The following is a 23,888-nucleotide window of genomic DNA, read 5'->3' as shown; positions in this document are numbered from 1 at the left end:
ATTTCCTTCATTCCTAGAAGGTCTTTCATTTTATATGTGAGAATCAATCTTCGGGCCACCCAGGGCTGTATTTGAAAAGATTGATGACTTTCTTTCTTTGTTTTTGAGATAGAGAGTGAGAGAGACATAAAGAGACCACGAGTTGGCAGGGGACAGAGAGAGAGAGGGAGAGACAGAATCTGAAGCAGACTCGGAGCTGTCAGCACAGAGCCTGATGCAGGGCTTGAACTCACAAACCACAAGATCATAATCTGAGCCAAAGTTAGACGCTTAACTGACTGGGCCATCCAGGCACCCCAGGACTGATGCCCTTCTGACACCAGTCTGTTGCTAGGACATCTTAGGCAAGAATATTTTATTTTATTTTTAAATTTAATTTAATTTTGTTTTATTTAATTTTTTGTTATTTTGTTTTTTAAGTAATCTCTATGTCCAACATGGGGCTTGCACCCATGACCCTGAGATCAAGAGTTACATGTTCTACTGACTGAGCCAGCCAGGCACCCCAGGAATCTCTCTTCTAGATTGACTTTAATGCTTGAGATGATGCCTGGATGAGTGAACAGATGAATGAATGAACAAATGAATGAAAGAAATTGTGGCCCCTAGTAGGGACCTGAGGCACCATTTAGGTAGGTTTGGGCACATAGTGAAGGGGTGGAGCTCCTACTTGGTTGGTGAAACTCTTTTCTAGGGCTGAGGAGGCACCATCCTGACTCAGCTCCCTGTGACCCTGAATATCCAGATCACATCCCAGCCCTCTGGCACCTGATTTGGGTGAGAAAGGGAGCTCAAGCACTCCCCCCAACCAAAGGAGCTCCAGGGGCCAAGGAGTGATCAGGCTTTTTTATTTGTTAGGGCAGTGCACTCAAAGTATGGGCTAGGATTGGTGTTAGTGTGTGAACTGTTACCTGTTACCTAAGTACAGAAGTGAAAGTGTTTAGAAATTTTTACAGCATTTTGATGTAATAATTTTAGATATGCTGAATCTAATGATAAGAAATTTGGGCTCCTAATTTGTATATATATTTTTTTCTGTTTCATTTTTCTAAGAGGATAGGTGCGAATGTCACAAATGCAAAGTGTCCTTAATGAACTAAAGCTCTGCCTCTTGGCCCAGCAACTAACTGTCTTCCTCTGCTTGCTTGTGAGCTTCTCTCCTTGGGGAAAAGAGGTATCTGAGACTTGAGTCACTTAGGAAAAGCCCACTGAGTTTGCCTCCTACTTTCCCCAGTCAAGAATCTAATGTCTGGGGTGCCTGGGTGGCTTAGTCGGTTAAGCGTCCAGCTTCAGCTCAGGTCATGATCTCATGGTTCGTGAGTTCAAGCCCCACACTGGCTCTGTGCCAACAGCTCAGACCCTGGAACCTGCTTTGGGTTCTGTGTCTTCCTCTCTCTCTGCCACTGTCCTGCTTGCTCTCTGTCTCTCTCCCTCTCAAAAATAAATAAGCATTTTAAAAAATTAAAAAAAAAAGAATCTAATGTTTAACTTTACCTTCTTAAGATAGCAGCGTTGATTTCCATGCCACTCACTGTTGGGTCAGAGCACCATTAGCCCTGAGGTAGTCCCCGCCATGCTCCTTGAAAGAGTTTTAGGAATGACTCCACATTCACTTCCTGTGTGTGAGCACCTGGGTCTTATTATTCTGTATCCCCTATAGGAAACAGAGGAGAAGATAGTGAGCTTTTTGTGTGCAAACATTGTGTATGCTTCTGCTCAGATTCTCCAAAGCTCACATAATTTCTCCAATGGGAATTTAGGATGTTAAGAAAGGACTTTCCTCCCAGGTCTTAGGAGCCTTCTGCTTTGGCCACTAATTTGTGGTATAACCTTGGGTAAACTATTTATTACCACGTGGACTCAGTTTTTTCATCGTAAAATGAGGGAATGCAGAAAATGTTGAACAATGAATGACCTCTATAGACTTCCCCAGCTTTCTACATGTTGTAATCCTACTTTTAAGGTTTACAAAACTTATTAGTCCCCAAGGTAATTATAGGCCAGAAATGGGGAAGTCTTGTCTTCCCTAGCTCTTCATATGGATTCATCTTATTTATCTTTGAATCCTTCAGTTGGCCATCAGGACAGATCTGTAAGACAGATACCTAGAGAACAACCAATGCTTTCTTCAGAGTGCTTTGGGTCTATGTCTACATAAGATCCCTGTGCTGGACTGATGGAGGTCCCTCATGTGGACAGAGAGATGAGCCAGAGATAGACACTCCACACTGGAGTCTACCAATCATTTACAGTCATTGTGCATCCATTTCCTTAACCCCAACTCTATTGTCTCATTGTTTGCTTGACTGTTTAAGTAGGCTCCCATCAAAGGTTGAGAGTCCCATGCTCTACCAACTAAGCCAGCCATCCTATCTCATTAGTTGTTTTGTTTGTTTGTTTAAAGTTTATTTTGAGAGAGAGAGACTGTGAGAGAGCTGGGGAGGAACAGAGAGAGAGGGAGAGAGAGAATCCCAAGCAGGCTCTGCCACTGTCAGCACAGAGCCTGATGTGGGGCTCAGACTCACGAACCCTGAGATCATGACCTGAGCTGAAACCAAGAGCTGGCTGCTTAACCGACTGAGCTGCCCAGGTGCCCCTTTATCTCATTAGTTTTCTTTCTTTTTTTCTTTTTTAATGTTTATTTATTTTTGAGAGAGAGAGAGAGAGAGAGAACAGGGGAGGGACAGATAGAGAGGGAGACACAGAATCTGAAGCAGGCTCCAGGCTCTGAGCTGTCAGCACAGAGACCGACACAGGGCTTGAACTCATGGACTACAAGATCATGACCTGAGCCCAAGTTGGATACTTAACTGACTAAGCCAGTCAGGTGTCCCTCTCTCATTAGTTTTTAAGTGATGATCCAACTCTTGGTTTTTCTTTTCCAGGAAGGGAAATCTGGATCTGAAGATCACAGGAGATGATGACAGGGAGGTAGAGTGGGCCTGTCACAAGGCAAGAGTGTCTCTGAACCAATGGCATGCTGGTAAGTAGGTGCTTAATAACCAGCTGTGGTGTGACAGGAGCCATGATTGGTAGTGTTTGTTGATTTCCATGGTGTAAATACTCTCACCATGGCCTATTTCAAACTACCATCATGGACTTAGGAAGAAATGAACAGTATCACATCATTATATAGTATTCTATCATATAGGTGTAATAGACATATAAATAACCTTAAGAGTATAGATAATAGTAAAATGTCAGAAAATAATTAGGAAAAGATTATTTTGAGTACTTGTCATCTTTGTTTTGAATATAATTTGTTCATGTAATTTAATTTTTTTAAGATTTTGTTTTATTAAAAAAATTTATTTTAATGTTTATTTATTGAGAGAGAGAGAGAGACAGAGGGTGAGTGGGGAAGGGACAGAGAGAGAGAGAGAGAGGAAGACACAGAATCTGGAGCAGGTTCCAGGCTCTGAGCTATCAGCACAGAGCCCGACGTGGGGCTCGAACTCATAAACTGCAAGATCATGACCTGAGCCAAAGTTGGATACTTAACCAAATGAGCCACTCAGGCACCTTTTAAGATTTTATTTTGAAGTAATCTCTACACCCATCCTGGGACTTGAGCTCACAACCCCTAGATCAAGAGTTGCATGCTCTACTCTCGATAAAATCTACTCAATTTTTAATAATCACTGTGTTTAGCAACCAGTTTGCAAAATTACTGAGGATTTACCAGTCAGCTTTCTGAGCTGGGACAAACTGTGCTCCCAGCACACTACCGGAGACTGTGTTCTCCCTCTAGGTTATTTGGAGATACAGTGCAAAATATTTTTTTTATGTTTTATTTATATTTGAGATAGAGAGCGAGAGAGCAGGGGAGAGGCAGAGAGAAGGGAGGACAGAAGATTCGAAGTGAGCAGTGAGTCCAATGTGGGGCTTGAACTCACAAACCATTGAGATCATGACCTGAGCTGAAGTTGAACACTCAGCTGATTGATCCACCAGGTGTCCCAGTGCAAAAGATTTCTATGTGGAATTTAACACCAAATATTTGTCTATTCCATTTATGCACAAGGTTTTAACTCTTGCTGAGCTATAAGTCTTGCTACCTGCCCTCAAGGAGCTTAGTGTCTTGTAAACAGAGGCTAAAGTGAATAACTATAATGTAGGGCAGAAAGTAGAATCCAATGAATAAATGCATGCACCTCTGGAAAGATGTTCATAGAACTAGAAAGGAGGCCAGATCAGATAATTCTGAAGGCCTCTTCTGCCTCTAATTTTATGGGATGTTGAGGTTTCAAGAATCCTATAGGAGGTGCTGGAGGCTATAATAAATGAGGAGTAAGCCAGACTCACCCTTGTTGTACCCAGCTTCAAAAAATCTAGAGGACTCGGGGTGCCTGGGTGGCTCAGTCGGTTAAGCTAAGTGTCTGACTCTTGATCTCAGTTCAGGTCTTGATCTCAGGGTTGTGAATTCAAGCCCCTCACTGGGCTATAGACTGGGCATGGAGCCTACTTAAAAAAAAAAAAATTCTAGAGACAATTCATAGAACAGTGTCTGATATAGAGGGTCCCATTTTATGAGGTAACTGAGGCCCAGAGAGAGGGGAATTACTCAGGGTCACACAGTGAGTTGAGGCCGAGAAAACCTGGATCCTATCATCCTGGTTTGCCCAGGATTGAGGGATTTCCCATGGAGTGGGACTTCCAGTGCTTAAACCTGGACAGTGTTGGGCACACCAGGTGGTTGGTTACCCTACCATGATGATGGTGTGCATTCTAGTCCTTCTTTCCATTGTGTACTCCCACTAAACTCCCAAATCCCTGTTCCCCCACATTTCCTTTCCAGGCTCCCTCCAGGGCTCTGACCTATAAGCACTGCTTAGATTGTGGAGCAAATTGGGTTGGGGCCAGTGGAGTGAGAGGGTGGAGAGAGGGTGGAGGTGGCTGAAGAATGCCAGAGTAGAGAAAGAGGTAGGATTTCTGACTTTTTACACTCTTCTGCTAATTAGATAAGCAAGGGGAGAAGGGCGAAGCAGGGGGGAGAATGAGCCTCTATGCATATTCTTCTAAACTGTGACACTGAGCAGAGCTCAAGGATTTTCAATCTCTGGTCTCCACCCCTTCTCCTTGGAAACTTGTCTCTTCCCACCCCCTGGGGATCCTTGACTTCCAGTCCAAATGCCACAGCTGCTTGAGCTCCTGACCCTCCCTTTGCCCCCCAAATTTACCCTCAGTGACTAGCTTCAATGAATAAGTTCCTCAACAATATGTCCAAGGAAGGAAGAGGAGAATGCTTGAAGTTCTCTATCCCTTTCAGATCCAGAGTTCCTGGTGTAGGGAGGAAAATAAGAGGACCTCCTGTGTGGAAAATGGGAGCAGCTGGTGGTCTGTTGAATACATGGGCCTGTGAGGGCTGAGGTACATTAGAAGGAATAAATCTGCAAGCCATGACTAGATCTATTTCAAGTTTGAAGATGTTGCTCTCTTCATTCTGGAAGCTCCTTAGGGCTAGGCCTTGTCAATCCCAACCACAGGGGGATCTTTTCTAGGATAGCAGCATATTTCTCCCACTGGATTGAGGTGCCCAGATGACAGAAGCTTCATCTTCACTATTAGCCTCAGGAGGTTTGCAGTTGGACGGGTTCCTGTAAGGAGAGATTCAGGTGGCTAACCCCCTTTATTCTGTTTTTTACTCTCTCACCATTCTGAACTCCCATCTTTGGGCACTGGATCGGACACAGAAATCCCTAATTAATGTTTCTTGATTGATTTTGGGGGAAGAAAGTATGGAGATGATTGTGGGATTCTATTAGTTTTCAGAGACATATCTGTCCATCTATCCATCCATTTATTCATTCTGAAAAATATTTATCTACTGAGTTCAGACCAGTACTCAACACCTATGGGTCTAATTTGAATTATCCTTAGTCGATGTTTTTATCCTGGGAAAGCTTTCAGTCTGCTCTGAAAAAGAAGTTTAAACAATTTATAATAATACAGTGAGGTAAATAAAGTACTCTGTTGGAGCCAGGAATGAATAAAGAGGAAATTCCAGACAATGGGACTTCTGATAGAGACCTGCCACCTGGTGGCAATGAGTAGTACAACAGGTTCCTTGTTGCTCAGTTGGAAGCTTCTCTACTGCCGTGTTAGGCTTTATAAGCATCTGCCTAATGGGTAGCCAGCCCAGTGTGTGACACTGGTGAGTATACAGTAAAGCTGCTAAAATGATCTCTCTTTGTGAAAAACTTGGAATGTGCATGTGACTATAAGGCATAAAGAAGTTATAATCCAAACAAACATTTGATGTGTGTGTATGAATAAATGAGCTTTAAAAAAGTATATGTGATTCATGCTCGTTACAAAAAATAAAAATAAAATGGAAATACATAATGTAAAATTTGATTCTCTCCCATCTACTCCTTGTAGGCAACCATTATGAACAGTTTAGTGTGGATTCTTTTTTCTGCATATACAAATGTTCATATATACATAATGTAATTTTATTTATTTATTTATTTATTTTTTAAATATTTATTTTTGAGAGAGAGAGACAGAGTGAAAGCTGGGGAGAAGCAGAGAGAGAGGGAGACACAGAATCCAAAGTAGTCTCCAGGCTCTGAGCTGTCAGCACAGAGCCTGACGGGAGGCTTGAATCCACAAACCGTGAGATCATGACCTGAGCCAAAATTGGATGCTTAACCGACTGAGCCACCCAGGTGCCCCAATATATACGTAATATGACTTTAAAAACAGAACTGTGTTATTATTCCTCAACGTAGTTTTTAAATTTTTATCTCAGGGACCCCTTCCTATAACACTACATAACAATCTACCTTGTTTTTTCTTAATTTTTATATTCAATCAAAAACATTCTCCTAAAAGTTAATACTTCTACAGGATCTGTTAAGAAAAGCCACAGCCTTCTTCAACTATACCCCCTTTTTCCTCTCAAGAAACAACAACTTTCACTTCTTTTATTTGATGCTGTTAGTGTTACTTCCATATTTCTTATTTATTTTTTAAGATTTTATTTTATTTTATTTTATTTTATTTTATTTTGATTTAGTTATTTTATTTTAGAGAGAGAGCACAAGCAGGGGAGAGGGGCAAAGGAAGAGGAGGGGAGAGAATCTTAAGCAGGCTCCATGCTCAGCTCAAAGCCCAACTTGGGGCTCAGTACCATGATCCTGGTATCATGACCTGAGCCAAAATCAAGAGTCAGACACTCAACAGACTGAGCCACCCAGGTGCCCCCAAAATTTATTTTTAAGTAATCTCTACTTCCGTTGTGGGGCTTGAACTCACAACTCTGAGATCAAGAATCACATGCTCTGCCAACTGAGCCAGCCAGGCACCCCCTACTTCCATATTTGTAAAAAGACCTATTTGAATCCTATTTATTGACTTTTCAATTTTAGGTATTATCTGTTGACTTCTGACCATGGAGGACGAGGATTTGCCTTTTTTTCTCTCCCTACCTACCAAATACAAATCCATCTTTCTCATCTTCCCACCTCCTATTTAGAGGAGTCTAAACTAAGCTTACTTTTATTTCCAAACAAGTCTTTTTGTTTTCCCTAGAATGAATAATTTTTTATTCTTTTATTGTTTGCTTGTTTTCTGCATAGCTATCACCATTCCAAGCCCAGACTAGGCCACTTATCTAAAACACACCTCAAGACATTTAGCTCTCAGACCTGCTCTAGTCATTTTAGTATCTTCTTTCACTGTCAGGATAGGGGTTCACTTTGCTTCTGCACTTTGTTGTACATCTGTTTCTTCAGTATTGTGGTTTCTTTTTTTTAATCTCTGTTTACTTCCTTATTTTGGTGGGTAACATATTTTAGTAGTGTCCTGAGAATGCCCTGACAGAGGTCAAGAGGATAGCCATGTTTTCCAAATGAGACTGCTTCTGTGCCTGCCTCAAAGCTTCCTCCTGCTGAGGTCAGCAGAGAGCCCCTGTGCTTGGGAAATGACTATTCCTCCGCACTACTGTCTGCCTCCATCAGTAGGAGTCAAGTGATAGCCCCAGAACTTCTAGCAGGACCTCACATCCCTCTCTTCCACTGATACAACCTCATTGCAAAGATTTGCCTTGGTACTACCAAGAATAATTTCATTTTTCTCTTTATCCTTGCCTTGTCAATTGCTACAAGAAGACCAAGAAGGCCCTCATCCTCAGACTGTGCTTCCCCCTCTGCTCTGTATATCTTGCCTTCTGGCTCCAACTCCTTCCCCTTCTTATCTCCTAAAACCACTTCACTGAATCCTCTAGATTTTGCAGTCAGTCACCAGCATCTTTCCCCTTATCCTCAGCTTCTTCTAATGTTCCCTTCTCTTTCTTGCTTTAACTGAATCCTCGCTTGACGAAGGACATTGTTCTTTCCAGCCCTCCCAAGGAATGACTCTTTTTCTCGTACACTTGTGCCACTTGAGTCTTCCTCACTACTCATTGACACTCCTGGACTATTCTTCCTCTCTTCTCCATAAAGACACCCAGCTTGGTATCACGTGTTGCTCATCCTTCCTACTCATTTCTCTTCTTTGTTGTGGCTAATCCTTTGTGCTCTTCCATCTCTAGTCTCTTCAAGATTTTAGGTCCTGGATCACTGTCAGTCTGCATTAGTTATCTGTTTTGGTGTCACAAATTACCCTCAAAACTACTGGCTTAAAACAACAAATACTTATCATCTCATAGTATATGTGGGTCAAGATTCTGGTTGCTGCTTAGCTGGGTGCTTCCTGTGTAAGCCCTCTTAGGACTGCTTGATAATGTGGCAGCTGGCTTCCCCCTGGGTGAAGGACCAAATAAAGGCGAGAGCAAGAGCAATTGTGACAAAGACCACTGTCTTGTTGTAACTAATCCCTGAAGTAACATCCCATCATTTTTCCTGTGTTTTATATGTTGGAAGTGAGCCCACAAGTCCAGCTCACATTCAGTGAAAGGGATTATACAAGAGTGTGAATACCAGGAGGCAGGGATCATTGGGGACCATTTGCGGGCCTGCCTACTTACTATATTTGACTTTCTGGCTCGCTGATGATTCACATCCCTGCAACATGCAAAATACACTTTCCTCCCAACAGATCTGTGAGGCACACCCTTAATCTGATTAAAGAGTCTATTGGATGATTTAGTAGTTAGTATTCTGAGGCCTCTCCCTTAACCTTTCTGAGGTTTTAACAAAAGGGTTTTCAGTCCTCAGCTTCATCTTTAAACCATATTTTTCTCAGTGTCCTGGATTTAATCTCTGCTCAAAAGCCAATTTTTAATTTTTTTCCATTTAAAATAAATTTTAAGTAAGCTCTAGTCCCAAAATTGGGCTTGAACTCACAACCCCAGATCAAGAGTCGCATGCTTGGGGTGCCTGGGTAGCTCATTCAGTTGAGCATCCAACTTGGGCTCAGGTCATGATCTCATGGTTCATGGGTTCCGGCCCCCGCGTTGGGCTCTGTGCTGACAGCTCAGAGTCTGGAGCCTGCTTCAGATTCTGTGCCTCCCTCTCTCTTCCCCTCCCCTGTTTGCACTCTATCTCTGTCTCTCAAAAGTGAACATTAAAAAAAAAGAAAAAAGTTTCATGCCCCACCAACTGAGCCAGCCAGGCCCCCCACCAGTTCTTCGTTTTAGCATCATTGGTGTCTAGAGAAGGTAGAGATCTTAGAAACTATCAAGCCCTTGCTCCTTTTTGTTTAACAATCCTTTCTTCAATTTATCTATCTCCTCTCACATTTACTCTGATCAGTAACAATAAACCAGCTGGCATCTTCAACAATTTGCTTTGGTAATCTCCTTAGCTAAATCACTCTGTTCATTAGGCCATATTTTCTATCTACCTCATAAATGAAAATGAAAGTGTTACTAAAATTTCTGTCTTTACATAACAATTACTCCTTTTCCTCCACTTTCCAAAATGATTTTTCTTACTTTCCTGTAAGCCCTCACCAGTGGCCTCCTCCGAGTTCAAAATTCCACAAAAAGTGCCTTCAAGTCTCTTTAAACTTTCACCAAAACTCTCCTCAAAGCCACTGACCTCTTCTAAAGCCCAACATTTTTAGTGGTTTTTTTTTTTTCTTTTTTAACTGTACCCTACTTCCAGGTTCCAAAATCTGTATTGGTTTTCTATCGCCTCATGGCAAATTACCCAGATACTTAGTGGCTTAAAACAACAAATATTTGTCATGTCACTGTTTCTGTGAGTAAGGAATCTGGGCATGGCTTAGTTATGTACTTCTGTCTCAGGGTCTCTTAGGAGGTTGTAGCCTTTGGCTGAGGCTGGGGTTTTATCTGTAGATTTGACTGGGGTGAGAATGAGGGAATCCACTTCCCAGCTTACTCACCTGGTTGTTGGCAGTCTCAGTTCTCACCAAATGGGGTCTCCACAGGGTTGCCTCATGACATGGCAGCTGGCTTTCCCCAGGGTAAGTGACCCATGAGAGGGAATGTCTATGAGAGAAACTATAGTCTTCTTATAACTTTATATGAAAATGATATCCCATCACTTCTGCCATATTCTATTTGTTATAAATGAGTCAATGGTTCAGCCCCTCCCTACTCAGGAAGAAGGGATTACACAGGGCATGAATACTGGGAAGTAAGAACCACCTGGGTCATTTTAGAGACTGTCAACAGCACACTTTCCTTCCATTTTCTTGGTTATTTCAGTATTTATATAGAGGATCCTTTCAAGTCCCTGGCCTCTCAGTTCCTTGTTCTCATCTCTTTGGGTGACCTTTTCTACCATTCTTTCTTAGCTACTCCCTTCCCAAGATGATACCTCATGAAATGATTTCAATTTTATATATTTTACTCTCCATCTATCTCCTCGCTTTCTAGCTTGCTTCCTTTGATATCCCAACTCCATCTATCCTTCTGTGCCATGGGACCTACAGTTAATCAATCTCCTGTCCTTTACCCCCCTCATGTCCTCATGTCCCTCCTTACTCAGCTGGAATCCCATTGTCAATCCTATTGACTACTTGTGTCCATCCTCAACTTCCTTGCCTGGATTCAGTTCATCCTTGTCTCGACTTAATTCTCTGTAGTGGTGTGGCCAAATAAAACCCAATCAAATTGTCATCACATCCATTTCTTTGCTTAATCACTCCTGTACTTGCATAACTGAATGCAGCTAGAGAAACACATAGGCATGCTGCCTGGTTTCACTTAGTCATGACCACTAACCCAAAGAGGTCTCTTAACACTTCCCAGCAATCCTACTTAATTTTCTTGTCCATTTACCCTTCCATTTTCTAGATGACTATTTTATAGCTTCTCTTTCCCCAGTTCTCTATTCTTTCTCTCTTCTTCACACTGTCAATTGACTCACTTCCTGTTTTACTGGGAAAACAGAAATAGTCAGAAGAGAGCTTGTGTCAGCTTCCATTGCCACCTATATCCACCTGCCTGCATCTGTGCTCTCGACCTTCTCTTCTGAGGCAGTGAATGAATGAATGACCTTGTGCTTCTGTCTAAGTTAGTCAATCCCATGTATGTCAGCTCTCATCCCTGAATTCTCTTGTCTCTATGGGATTTTCCATCAGCATATAAAAAAAAAATTTCCCCATTAAAAAAATCATCTTTTGGGGTGCCTCTGTGACTCAGTTGGTTGAGCCTCCAACTCTTGATATTGGCTCAGGTCATGATCTCAGGGTCGAGGGATCTAGCCCCACATTTGGCTCCATGCTGAGTGTGGAGCCTACTTGGGATTCTCTCTCTCCTTCTCCCCCTCCCCTTCTCTTTCTCTCTCTTTCAAATAATTTTTTTATTTTTTATTATTTTTTTAAAAATTTAAAAAATTTTTTGATGTTTTTTTAATTTATTTTTGAGTCAGAGAGAGAGAGACACCATGAGCAGAGGAGGGGCAGAGAGAGAGGGAGACACAGAATCTGATGCAGGCTCCAGGCTCTGAGCTGTCAGCACAGAGCCCGACACAGGGCTCAAACTCACAGACTGTGAGATCATGACCTGAGCTGAAGTCAGATGCTTAACCGACTGAGCCATCCAGGCGCCCCTCAAATAATTTTTTAAAAATTATCTCTTGACCCTATTACTCTCCATCATTCCATTTTGCTTGTTCTCTTTATAGCAAAGCTCTTTGAAGCAGTTCTCCCTACTCACAGTCTCTAATTTCTGTTTCCATTGTCTCTTAAATCTAGTTCAGTTAGTCCTTCAGGCTCACCATTCCATTCAAACTATTCCAGATTACCATCAGTCTCCACATCACTGAATCTGGGGTTCATTGTCAGTCTTCATTTTATGTGATCTTGTGTCAGCACTTGACATATATGATCCATGCTCCAACTAGTAACCGTTGCTTCTTTTAGCTTCTAGGACTCCAGGGAGTCCTGGTTTTACTTCTGTGTCTTTGGTCACCTTCTCTCAGTCTGCTGGTTCCCTTTCATTTCTCTGAGCTATTAATAATGAAGTGCCCTGAGGCTTATTCCTCAGACATTTTCTATTTTCTATCTATATTTGCTCCCATTTGGTTACTACACTGGAATTATATTTTTCGTTAGATTTCACCTGAACTCCAGACTTGTATATCCAACTGCCTGCTTGACATTCTCAAGTGGGGCCTAATTGGTTATCCAGCAGACATTTCAAATGTAACATGTCCAAAACAGAGCTTCCCATTCTCTTCCTCCTCAGCTCCCAGTTTGATCCTCTATTCTTCCCATCTCAGTAAATGGTAACTCTGTCCTTCAGCTGCTCGGAGCAAAAATCATGAAGGAAGTCTAGACTCCTCTTCCTCAACCCCACATCTACTCTGATAGCAAATCTTATCAACACTAACACGTTAGATATTTTACATAGTAGTTTTATTTGTCTGTTTCCTTCACAAGAATGTAAACTCCATGAGAATGGAGTTGTGTCTGTTTTTTAATTAATTAATTAACAAATTAATTATTGTACATTTATTTGTTTTTCAGAGACAGAGACACAGCACAAATCGGGGAGAGGCAGAGAGAGAGAAGGAGACACAGAATCCAAAGCAGGCTCCAGGCTCTGAGCTGTGAACACAGAGTCTGATGTGCGCTTGAAGTCACAAACTGTGAGATCATGACCTGAGCCAAAATTGACTGAGCCACCCAGGTGCCCCTGTCATTGTATATCTTCTTTGGTGACGTGTCTGTTAAGGTCTTTCGTTCGTTTTTAAAATTGAGATGTTTGTTTTCTCATTGTTGGGTTTTAAGAGCTATTTGTGTATTTGGATAACAGTCCTTTATCAGATGTGTCTTTACAAATATTTTCTTCTAGTCTGTGGCTTGTCTTGTCATTCTCTCGATGTTATATGTTTTTCATCATAATTAAATAAATAATATAGGAATTGTTTCATGAAATTTTGTTAAAACTCATTAGTATAACTCTCTGAACCTGGTGTCCTCTTATTTTTGTTTCCAAAAAAAAAAATTTTTTTTTTTGCTTCTACACATAAGTTTATTTTTTTCCCCCTCCAAATATTTATTTAAATTCCACTTAGTGGAGCACCTGGATGGCTCAGTCAATTGAGTGACCAGCTCTCAATTTTGGCTCAGGTCATGATCCCAGGGTCATGGGTTTGAGCCCACATCTGGCTCCATGCTGACCATGGAGACTGCTTAAGATTCTCTCTCTCCCTCTGCCCCTCTCCCCTGCTTGCACTCTCTCTCTCTCTCTGAAATAGAATAGAATAGAATAGAATAGAATAGAATAGAATAGAACAGAAAAAAATAAATCCCAGTTAGTTAACATGTAGTGTAATATTGGTTTTTGGTGTAGAATTTGGTGTAGGTTTTTGGCTTATCACTTCTATACCACACCCAGTGCTCATCTTGGTGTCCTTTTTATTTTTTTTTAAGTTTATTTATTTATTTTTAGAGAGAGAGAGAGTCTCCCAAGCAGGTTCTGCACTGTGGGCCTGGAGCCCCATGTGGGGTTCCATTCTGCAACCCTTGAGATTTTGACGTGACCTGAAACCAAGAGACAGAAGCTTAACCCACTATGGCACCCAGGTGACCCCTGGTGTCCTTTTTAAAATGAGCTTTGAGGGGCGCCTGGGTGGCTCAGTCGGTTAAGCGTCCGACTTCGGCTCAGGTCATGATCTCACGGTCCGTGGGTTCGAGCCCCGCGTCGGGCTCTGTGCTGACAGCTCAGAGCCCGGAGCCTGTTTCAGATTCTGTGTCTCCCTCTCTCTGTGACCCTCCCCCGTTCATGCTCTGTCTCTCTCTGTCTCAAAAATTATAAACGTTAAAAAAAAAATAAATAAAATAAATAAAATGAGCTTTGAGGGGCGCCTGGATGGCTCAGTCGGTTGAGCATCCAACTTCAGCTCAGGTCATGATCTCATTGTCCATGATTTCGAGCCCTGTGTCGGGCTCTGTGCTGACAGCTTAGAGCCTGGAGCCTGCTTCAGATTCTGTGTCTCCCTCTCTCTGCCCCATTTAAATGCATTAAAATAGATGCATTTACCTTTTAATCCGGAATCCACTGTTTGGAATCTATCTGCAGGTACAACCTCACAAATGTGAAATGATATGTACAGGATTATTCATTAGAGCATTGTTTATAATAGCAAAGATAGAAACAGCCCATCATCAGGGAATAGGTAAAATAAACTAACCACACAGTGGTATTCCCTGTAGCCTGGAAAGAGTGATCAGGAATATCTCCTCTCTATGTACTGTTATAAAGAGATCTCCAAGATATGCTGCTAAGTGCAGAGAAAGGTACAGAACAGCGTGAAGAATGCGCCCCTTTTGTATACATAGGGGAAGTAAGAAAACTACATATTAACATTTATTCACATTAGCATAAGGAAACATAGGAATAATTGGGGTGTCTGGGTGGCTCAGTTGGTTAAGCATGCGGTTTCAGCTCCGATCATGATCTTGTGGTTCGTGAGTTTGAGCCCTGCATTGGGCTCTGTGCTGACAGCTCAGAGCCTGGAGCCTGCTTTGGATTCTGTGTCTCCTTCTCTCTCTGCCCCTAACCCACTCGCATTCTGTCTCTGTCTCTCTCATAAATAAATAAACATTAGAAAAAATTTTAAAGAAAGAAATATAGGAATAATATATAAGAAACTAATAAAAGTGGTTTCTTGTAGGCTCAGAGATGAGGTAGATAGGATATGGATAGATGTGGACAAGATGGGAACAAGGCTTTTCCATTGTTTTATATTCCCTAAGTTTAAGGCCAGAAGTTCCACATGGGAAAACAGGGACAGTTGATCATGCCATTGATCATGCCAGATAGAGCCTGGGCTCTATCTCTGCATCTGTCATTGCCTCCTTTCCCCTTGAACCCGAGTTTACTCTTCACTTGGTAAGATGAGGTACCTGGACAAGATGACATCAAAGAGCCCTTCCAGCACTAATGGAACAATCTGGAAATTTGCCCATTCTTCTCAGACAACCACTTTCTTTTGGAGCTTGCCCTGAGCTTGGGCAGGACGATTGTCACCACCAGAGGGCGCACCCAAGAGCTCAAGAACCAGCAAGTTCTTCAACAGACCCTCCTTTGTTATAGAGAGCCTTCTGTGAGTGACATTAGTCAATAGCCACAAACAGTGTATTATAATTATTAGTTGTCACCTACAAAATGAAGTGAAGATGATTATTCCTAGTTGTCAGATTATTTCAAGGAATATATAAAGCAGAAAGAAATTTAGTGAGAAAAATAAATTTCTCAAAGCTCCCAGCTGGCACTATATTCATTTAAATTATAGCTATACAACTGTATTGGAGTGACGTGTGGTTATCATTCCTATTTGTAATTTTACTTGGCTAGTAAAAGAATGACTTCTGTCTCTCAATTTGTATTAACATCAAATAGAAATTTTTTCTTTCAGTTGTAAAACTTTTAAGTATGGACTGTATCAAAAGTGGCCTTCTATGCCAGGTTTACAAGGCCATTATCTTTTGGCAAGAATTTGAAAACCAATACATTTTTAAAGTAGTGCCCTTGGACTTTCCTAGAGTTAGTAGTGACATAAAAGCCTACACTCTGAAGCCAGCCTGCCTGGCTCCTGCTTCACCTCTCAGCTCCGTAACTGATTAGTGTAACTTGATGTCTCTGTACTTTCATTTTTATCTATAAAATGGGGATGATGTTAATAGTACCTACTTCATAGAGACGTCATGACGATTAAACAAGTTGTCACGTCTAAAGTGCTCAGGCCTCTGCTTGGCACAGGGTGAGCACTATGTGAGTGTTCCAGTGCAATGGGAGCAACTGCAGCACAGGGTTTTCCAATGTTTTGTTGACTTACACATCTCCAGTGCCTAGAACTTTCCCTAGCTCCTAGCGGGGATTCAGTAAGTATTTGCTGAATGAAGGTCTAAGATTTGGTAATAGGTGTTCAATGCAGTATGTGGTTATTCATGAAATTTTTTAAACCCATGGGATTTATTCATTTCAACCTTTTGATTTTATTTATTTATTTATTTATTTTAAATGTTTTTTAATGTTTATTTATTTATTTTGAGAGAGAGAGAAAGACACAGAGTGCAAGTGGGAGAGGGAGGCACAGAATCCGAAGCGGGCTCCAGGCTCTGAGCTGTCATCACAGAGCCTGACACGAGGCTCGAACTCACAAACGGTGAGATCAGACCTGAGCCCAAGTCAGACGCTTAACCAACTGAGCTACCCAGGTGCCCCAATTTTATTTATTTTTTTAAGTAAGCTCCATGCCCAACGCAGGGTTTGAACTCATGACTCCGAGATCAAGAGTCACATGCTCTGCCAACTGAGCCAGTCAGTTTTACCCCAACCATTTAATTTTTACAAAAGAGCAGCTGAGGTGCAGAAAGAAAGAATCTCTCCGATATCACATGAGCTTTGCCGGCAATAAAATTAAATATCAAATCTTTGTCCAAAGAGAAAAGCACTAGATGGAATCTCTGTTTCCCCAACTTTATTTTGTTTCTTTTTACCAGTCCACTGTTTATCAGAACCTCTCACCTAGAAACATTCAGCTTTCATCTGAGTGGTTGCCATGGTATCTGACAGCACATCAGCCATTGCAGCAGGCACAGTCAGTTTTCTCCCACAGGAACAAAACGCCTTGCACTGAGAAAAGATGGGTAACTGTGCTCATGCTGTGTCCTGGACTCCCGTGTTTCCACTCATGCAGATGCCTGCTCCTCTTTCCTTCCTCAGAAAGCCGGAGACCCTGTGTGTGTATCAAAAACTCCCATAGCCGCTCCAGAAATGAACACTGCACTGATTTTGCACTGAGGCAGACCTAGTTTCAGATCCCATTTCTGCTGCTTACTACCTGTGTGGCCTTGTTGTTCTGTTTTTTGTTTTTCATTTTTTGTTTTGTTTTGTTGCTTCCACAGCCAGAGTTTGTGCATCTATAAAATGGGCATAATGCCATTATATTCACAGTACAGGTAGACATTAGCAATAATATGGGGCCAACAGATTGTTCGACATGATGAATACAAAGCATGTTGTAGTTTCAAGGTGGCTTCTCTGGGAAGCCAATTCAGAGATGGAGAGTAGCAGGCAGGGCACTTATGAGAGGGTGTACTTGGGGTCAATACGTGTGGAAGAAAGGAGAAGGAAACAAGACTGGGCAGAGGAAGAAGTGGGTTGTGGTGCAGGCCCAGGGAAGATCTCAGCTGAGCTCCACAGGGAGCTCTAGAGCTGGGATGAGTCTTCACAGCTGTTGCCAGCTGAGGTGAGGGAGCTGAGCTGTTCACACTCCCATGTTCTCAGCTATGCAGTACAGGCCACGCTGGGGGTTTTCTTCAGCCAAAGTATTCTGCAGAGAGGGCTGACAGCTGCGGGTCATGGCAGCATTCCCAGAAGCTGGGGGAGTAAGTCCTGCATTCCTTAAGGGGGATCTGGGTTGTGCAGCACAGCAGCCGTCACTCCCAAACTCTGGAACCTGTGTAAAGAAAAGATCCCAAGGGCGCCTGGCTAGCTTAGTTGAAAGAGCATGCGACTCTTGATCTCAGGGTCGGGAGTTTGAGCCCCATGTTGGATGTGGAGATTACCAAAAATAAATAAATAAATAAAAAGAAGATCCTAGAAGCTTCCAGAGGGGAAACACAGGGCGTCCACAAAGGGACAGGAATAAGAATGATCATATTTCTCAAAAATGCCATTAGAAGCTAAAAGGCAATGGAGAAATGCCTTTAAATGTCCCATGGAAATTGATTTCTAACTTAAAATCCAATTCTGAGTCAAACTATCAATCAAATTTGAAGATATAATTAAGACATTTTAGATATGCAGGGTGTTTTGTTTTGTTTTGTTTTGAGAGAGTGCAAGTGAGCAAGGGGCAGAGAGAGGGAGAAAGAGAGAATCCCATGAGGTGCAGAGAGAGAGGGAGAGAGAGAGGAGCCCCAGTGGGGCTTGAGCTCACACAATGCAAGGCTCAAACTCACAAACCTTGAGATCATGACCTGAGCTGAAGTCAGATGCTTAACCAACTGAGCCACCCAGGCATCCCTAGATATGCAGTTTTAAAAAAATGTTTATTTATTTATTTTGAGTGAGAGAGAGCGTGCACGGGTGTGTGGGCACACATGAGTGGGGGAGGGGAAGAGAGAGAGGGAGAGAGAGAATCCCAAGCAGGCTCAGTGCTATCACCAAAGAGCCTGTTGTGGGGTTGAATCCCATGAACCCTGAGATCATGACCTGAGGCAAAATTAAGAGTCAGACACCCAACCAGCTAAGCCATCCAGGTGCCCCTAGATAGGTAATTTTAACTTTTTTCTTTTTACTTCCCATGCACAGTTTCTCAAGAAGCCACTGGATGAAGAATCCACATAGTAGGCTGGGCTTCACCTCTGTCTTTAAAGCAGGTGCACGCCTTGGTCAAATCATTGCACTTTTCAGTCATTCGTTTTCTGAGTGCTGGGACTATGTTACCCCTGATATCCCTTCCAGATCTGAGAGTCTGTGATTCTAATATCCTGCAGAGCCGATGAGACGTAGCATGGTTAACAGGAAGAGCATGTGGATGTTGAGTCTGGCAGACCTAGCTTTAGTTCCCAGCACCACCACTTACTAGCTATGTGAACTTTGTAAATTACTTAACTGTCCTCAGCCTCATTTCCCAGATCTGTACATTTGTAGTTGTACCTACAACGCAGGTCTGTTTTGAGGCTGAAGTGGAAGAGTGCACGTCCATGGTTCCTAAACTGTGTTGGGGCACCCTAAGGCTCTGCAGTGAACTCACATGGGACCACCGTGGGATTTGCAAATTTCTGAGGGAACACAATGACTTATGTTGGGTACCAGAGGCAGTTGGTAATTTCAACATTAGATTGTGCTATATTCCTTGAGGCCTGTGTTGTGGTATCTTCACAGAGTGGGGGTTTCAGTGAGATAAAAGGCAAATACCATATGAAAATCAACGTGGAACACAGAATGAGGGTGGTGGTATCTGATCCGATTAAGAAGTTGAGCAGGGTGCAGTAGGTGCATGAATCCCATTAATAAATAATTGTGGTTATTTAAGAATAAAATAAGGGGGCACTGGATGGCTCAGTTGGTTAGGTCTCCAGCTTTTGATCTCAGCTCTGGTGATCATCTCATGGTTCATGAGATTGACCCCCATGTTGGCCTCTGTGCTGACAGCGTGGAGTCTGCTTGGGATTCTCCCTCTCTTCTCTCTCTGCCCCACCCCTGCTCATGGTCTCTCTGTCTTTCCAAATAAATAAATAAACTTTAAAAAGGACTTTAAAAAAGAATAAAATAAAAATATTTTTCTTTCAATTTACATGCATTATTTTTTCCAAATAACTACTAGGTTGTGAATATATAAATGCTTTTTAATTTGTTTGGATCTAATTATTTAGTATTTTAATTAAATTAAATTAATTAATTATTTTTTTTAGAAAGAGAGGGCATGAGTGGGGGAGAGGGGCAGAGGGAGAGAGAGAGAGAGAAAACCTTAAGCAGGCTTCATGCTTAGCATGTAGCCCAATGCAGGCCTTGATCCAGTGACCTCGGGATCATGACCCAAAATGAAAATCAAGAGTCAGATGCTCAACCAACTGACCCCCCAGGCTTCGCGAAGATCTAATTGTTTAATAAATGGAGCTGTTAGATATTTCTTTTGGCCCAAGGGAATGGTGGACAACTTACTGAGAGAAAGTTTGGAAACCTCTGATGGAAAGTACTTGGCACATAGTAGGTGCTCAACAAATAGTAAAATTTATTAAGGAAGCTTACAAAAGGGAATAGACATCACTTATAGGTTATTTCTGGTAGTGGTGGGAGCTAAGCATAAATCAAGAGGAGTTTGACACATCTTTAGAATAATACTACCAGGCACATAGAAGTGCTGCATAAAGGTCACCTGAATGAGTGAAGGTGTCACAGATAAAAGGTTTTACAAGGCACCTGGGACATGACCACTAAGGTGAATAATGTCTCTTCCTCACAGCCCGTACCTTGCACGATGTATTTCCCAAGGACATCCCCAAATAAGAATCCATTCTCTCCAGAGGATTTTGGTCTTTAGTCGTGTTTCACTGTGGTAAAATTTCTTTTGTAGAATTCCAGTTTGAAGAGTTTGCCACAGGTTCCGACATGTTTCGAACTCTTAATAGGCCTGGCCACAAAGTAGGAGTCTGGTGTGGGAGTTACACTGTATTGAAAGTGAACCAGTCATTGGTTTAGCCTACTTCTCTAGAGAATAGCTGTATTTAAACCCTTAGGAAAACAACAACATGCAACAATCCAGCATATTACATTCTGTCAATTTTAAGTTTAAAACAATTTAGAAGAAAATATTTAATTATGTTCCCAAGCAGCCTCTGCCTATAGTATGGAAACAGGGCTCCCTGCTCAAATATTTAGTCCTTACATTCCTTGTTTGCAAATCAGCTCTTAAGTGAGAACAACTTCTACTTGATGGAATCAAGGCTGTTTTAGTAGTTGTACCTTCCTTTCCCTTGACTTTAGTCACTAAATGCAAAAGTTTTTGATGCATACATGAAAGAATCTTTTGTTCTTGGTTATGTCAAATAATGGGGTGTTGATAGCAGGAAGGCAGGTTTACTGAGAACTTTATTCTTTACAGGATTTAAGTCCAAGAGAATGTGAGTCTGCTGATATTTACTTAAACAAAACAAAACAAAACAAAACAGGACACCTTTTGGCAGTTTTCACTAAAAACGGAGATTGTAGCTACGGTGATAACTATAAAAAATAACTTTCAGGGAACCTGTCTGGCTCAGTTGGTAGAACATGCAACATCTGATGTTGGGGTTGTGAGTTCCAGCCCCACATTGGCAGATTTTACTTAAAAAAAAAAAAAAAAGTTGCAGAAACAAGATCAGTTTTTTATCAGTCTGCCCCAAGGCATTTTGATTTTTATTATTCTTTTTGGTCTTTGTCCCTCTAACCATTCCACTACAGGTTTAGAATGATACTGATCATTCACTCTGTCTCCTCCTCTCCAACTTTCCATTATCAATCTGTTGCAGGTGACTCCTGTTTTATCCAAAAGGCACCGAAAAATACATTCTAGGGAGAGGATATCTAAATCTTCTCATAACCACTGTTTATGTATGCTTTAAGAAAAGTGTTAGGGACAGGTCTATTTTTCCCCATAGTCCCCTTTTCTTAATTTGAAAATAAGGAGCAATAGGGGAGGAGAGGGGTCCCTCATGGGGTCTGTGTTCCTGACAAGGGTTAATATACTATGTGAAAGTCTTGCCCAGAGTAATTTCAGCCAATGGGAGCTCACCCTGATGAGGTCATACTTTCAGCCCATGCTTCATTGGTTGCCCTTCTCCTTACTTGGTGTTCTCGCAGAGGCTGGGAAGTTTTAGGGATAATAGGAGCTTTTTTCCTCTGGCCACTCATGCATGCAGTCTCTACTGAATCTCTGTAGCATGGCTTGCGCAGGAGTTGCTGAAAATAGGTGGTGCTTAGAGCCACTGGAGAAAATCTGGTTCCCATTCTTGAGCAATTTGATGTCCTCAACTTGAGCCAGCTCTTGTACCTGGGGCTGTAGGGGTGTCTTCTAGTCTGGCCCTTTATCTTTATCTTTGTGTCAGTAACAAGGATTCTCAGCAATGAGAACACGAATGAGATGAGGCTGATGCTAAACTCTGAGGAGGCGAGAAAGGAACAGCTAGTCCTGGGACGAATATATCCCATAATGTTTGTCATCCAGCGACCTTGGGGCCCAGCACTGTTTCACTTCTTAACTCTCTGTGATCTGGGAGCAGTAGCGCTGGCTGTGAGTCAGGCTGATTGTCCTTATGGTCCCCCAACAAAACTGCAGGGTGATGATTAGGGGAACTGGGGCTTTTTATCAGCCATCTCACCTCCGTCCATCATCTTTTACCTTGTCTACTTCTGTTGTGGGAAATTGTGTTGTCTGCACCATAGTGGTTGGTGTAGATCTTTCGACAAGGAAACAATTGTTGAGCTGTGACTCGGAAAGAACTTGGAGAGCTCTTGGCCCTGCTTATACATCAAAATCTATCTAAACTTCTAGGAAGGAGGTGGGAAGCACCCAATTCTAGGTTGCAAATAGGGAAACGTGAGGCAGGAAGAATGAAGTAATTGTGGATGAGATGGGAACAATAAGGGAGTGCTTATCTCTGACAATCAGGCTAGTCTATGTGCATAAACTCATGCTCCTCTTCACACACTTAAGAACTAGACAACCAAGGAGCAAGATGGCACAAGCCACTATGGCTGAGCTCTCTGAAGAAAATTTTCATGACTAACTGGTTAAGAAGTGAACATTTGTACACAGTAAAGGATCCTATAAACACATGGGAGAAAATCGGTAGGCAGAAAATTCTAAAAGAAATTGCAGCACGAAACATATTCTTATGGTCTCTGAAAGCTGAGAGGGTGACAACATTCTGAAGGTGAATGGGTTATTTGTGCAGCTCTGTGGAGTAGGTGATCAAGCTGATGAGAAACATAATTTACTTGTAAAGCATAAATTCTCTGCCCTTCATGGTTGGGCTTCATCAAGAGAGACTCTGTGAGTCTAAGTTAATGAAATTTTATTCCATTTTGCTATCTAATCTTGGGAAAGTGGCTCTTTTTCTGTGACCTGGTTTAACTGTCTTGAAACAGGAGAACCACCTTGAATTCAAAGAAAGATTTTGTGAGTGAAAGACTCACTCTTAAGTATTTAAAAGGGTGGAGATGCCATTTAAGATTCTGATAATTCTGTCTGAAGCATCCTGAAACGAACTCCTCCCAGGGCCCCACTCATAGAATAAAGAAAAATCTCCCCATCCTGGTTCAGCCCACCCCTCCAACCTGAAACCATGATCCAGTTGGTTAGAGATCTGTCCCTCCCTAGATTGGATTTATCACAGAAAATGAAGAAAGACCAGGAAAAAAGGGAAGAATAAATAGTAGGTGGCTTCCAAGTTGAATTTGCAATGTAATATATGCTTATGGGATGAATCAGATAATAAATTTGAAAGTGTTTTGTAATGTGTAACATGTTAACATGATAACAGGAGAGATTATTGCTTCAAAAGAACAGGAACTATGTTCTATCTGTCACTGAACCTTCAGTGTCCAATCTGTTGTCTGCACATAGGCCTTTTTTTTTTTTTTTTACCTTTTTATCATTGGAAAGTTTTAATCATACAAAGGTAGAAAAAATAGTTTATTGAACTTCCATGAACCTAGCTTCAAACTGTTATCAACTCATTTTACAGGCATTTAATTAGTGCTTTTGGAAGGAAAGGAGTTTAGGAGTGTCTTAGAAATAATTTACCTCCATCCCCATTTTCTTTAGGAGATTATGATCAATATGAACAATAATATCAGAAAATCACATTTCCTATATTTCTCATTGTGTTAATCGCATTTGAGAAAAAAGAAATGGAATTCTTGGAATTCTGGGTTATTAAATAAAAGAACTGTAAAATAAACATCCTGATTTTATAAAGAGCAGAACTCAAAGTATTTGCTACTTATGCTTGTGATTAATAGTTCATCCAGC

This window comes from Lynx rufus, unplaced genomic scaffold (assembly GCF_022079265.1).
Source record: "Lynx rufus isolate CCGP_SWC_20201006 ecotype Redwood Valley unplaced genomic scaffold, mLynRuf1.p SCAF_1, whole genome shotgun sequence".
Taxonomy (NCBI): Eukaryota; Metazoa; Chordata; class Mammalia; order Carnivora; family Felidae; genus Lynx; species Lynx rufus.
Note: the sequence above shows the minus strand (reverse complement) of the source record.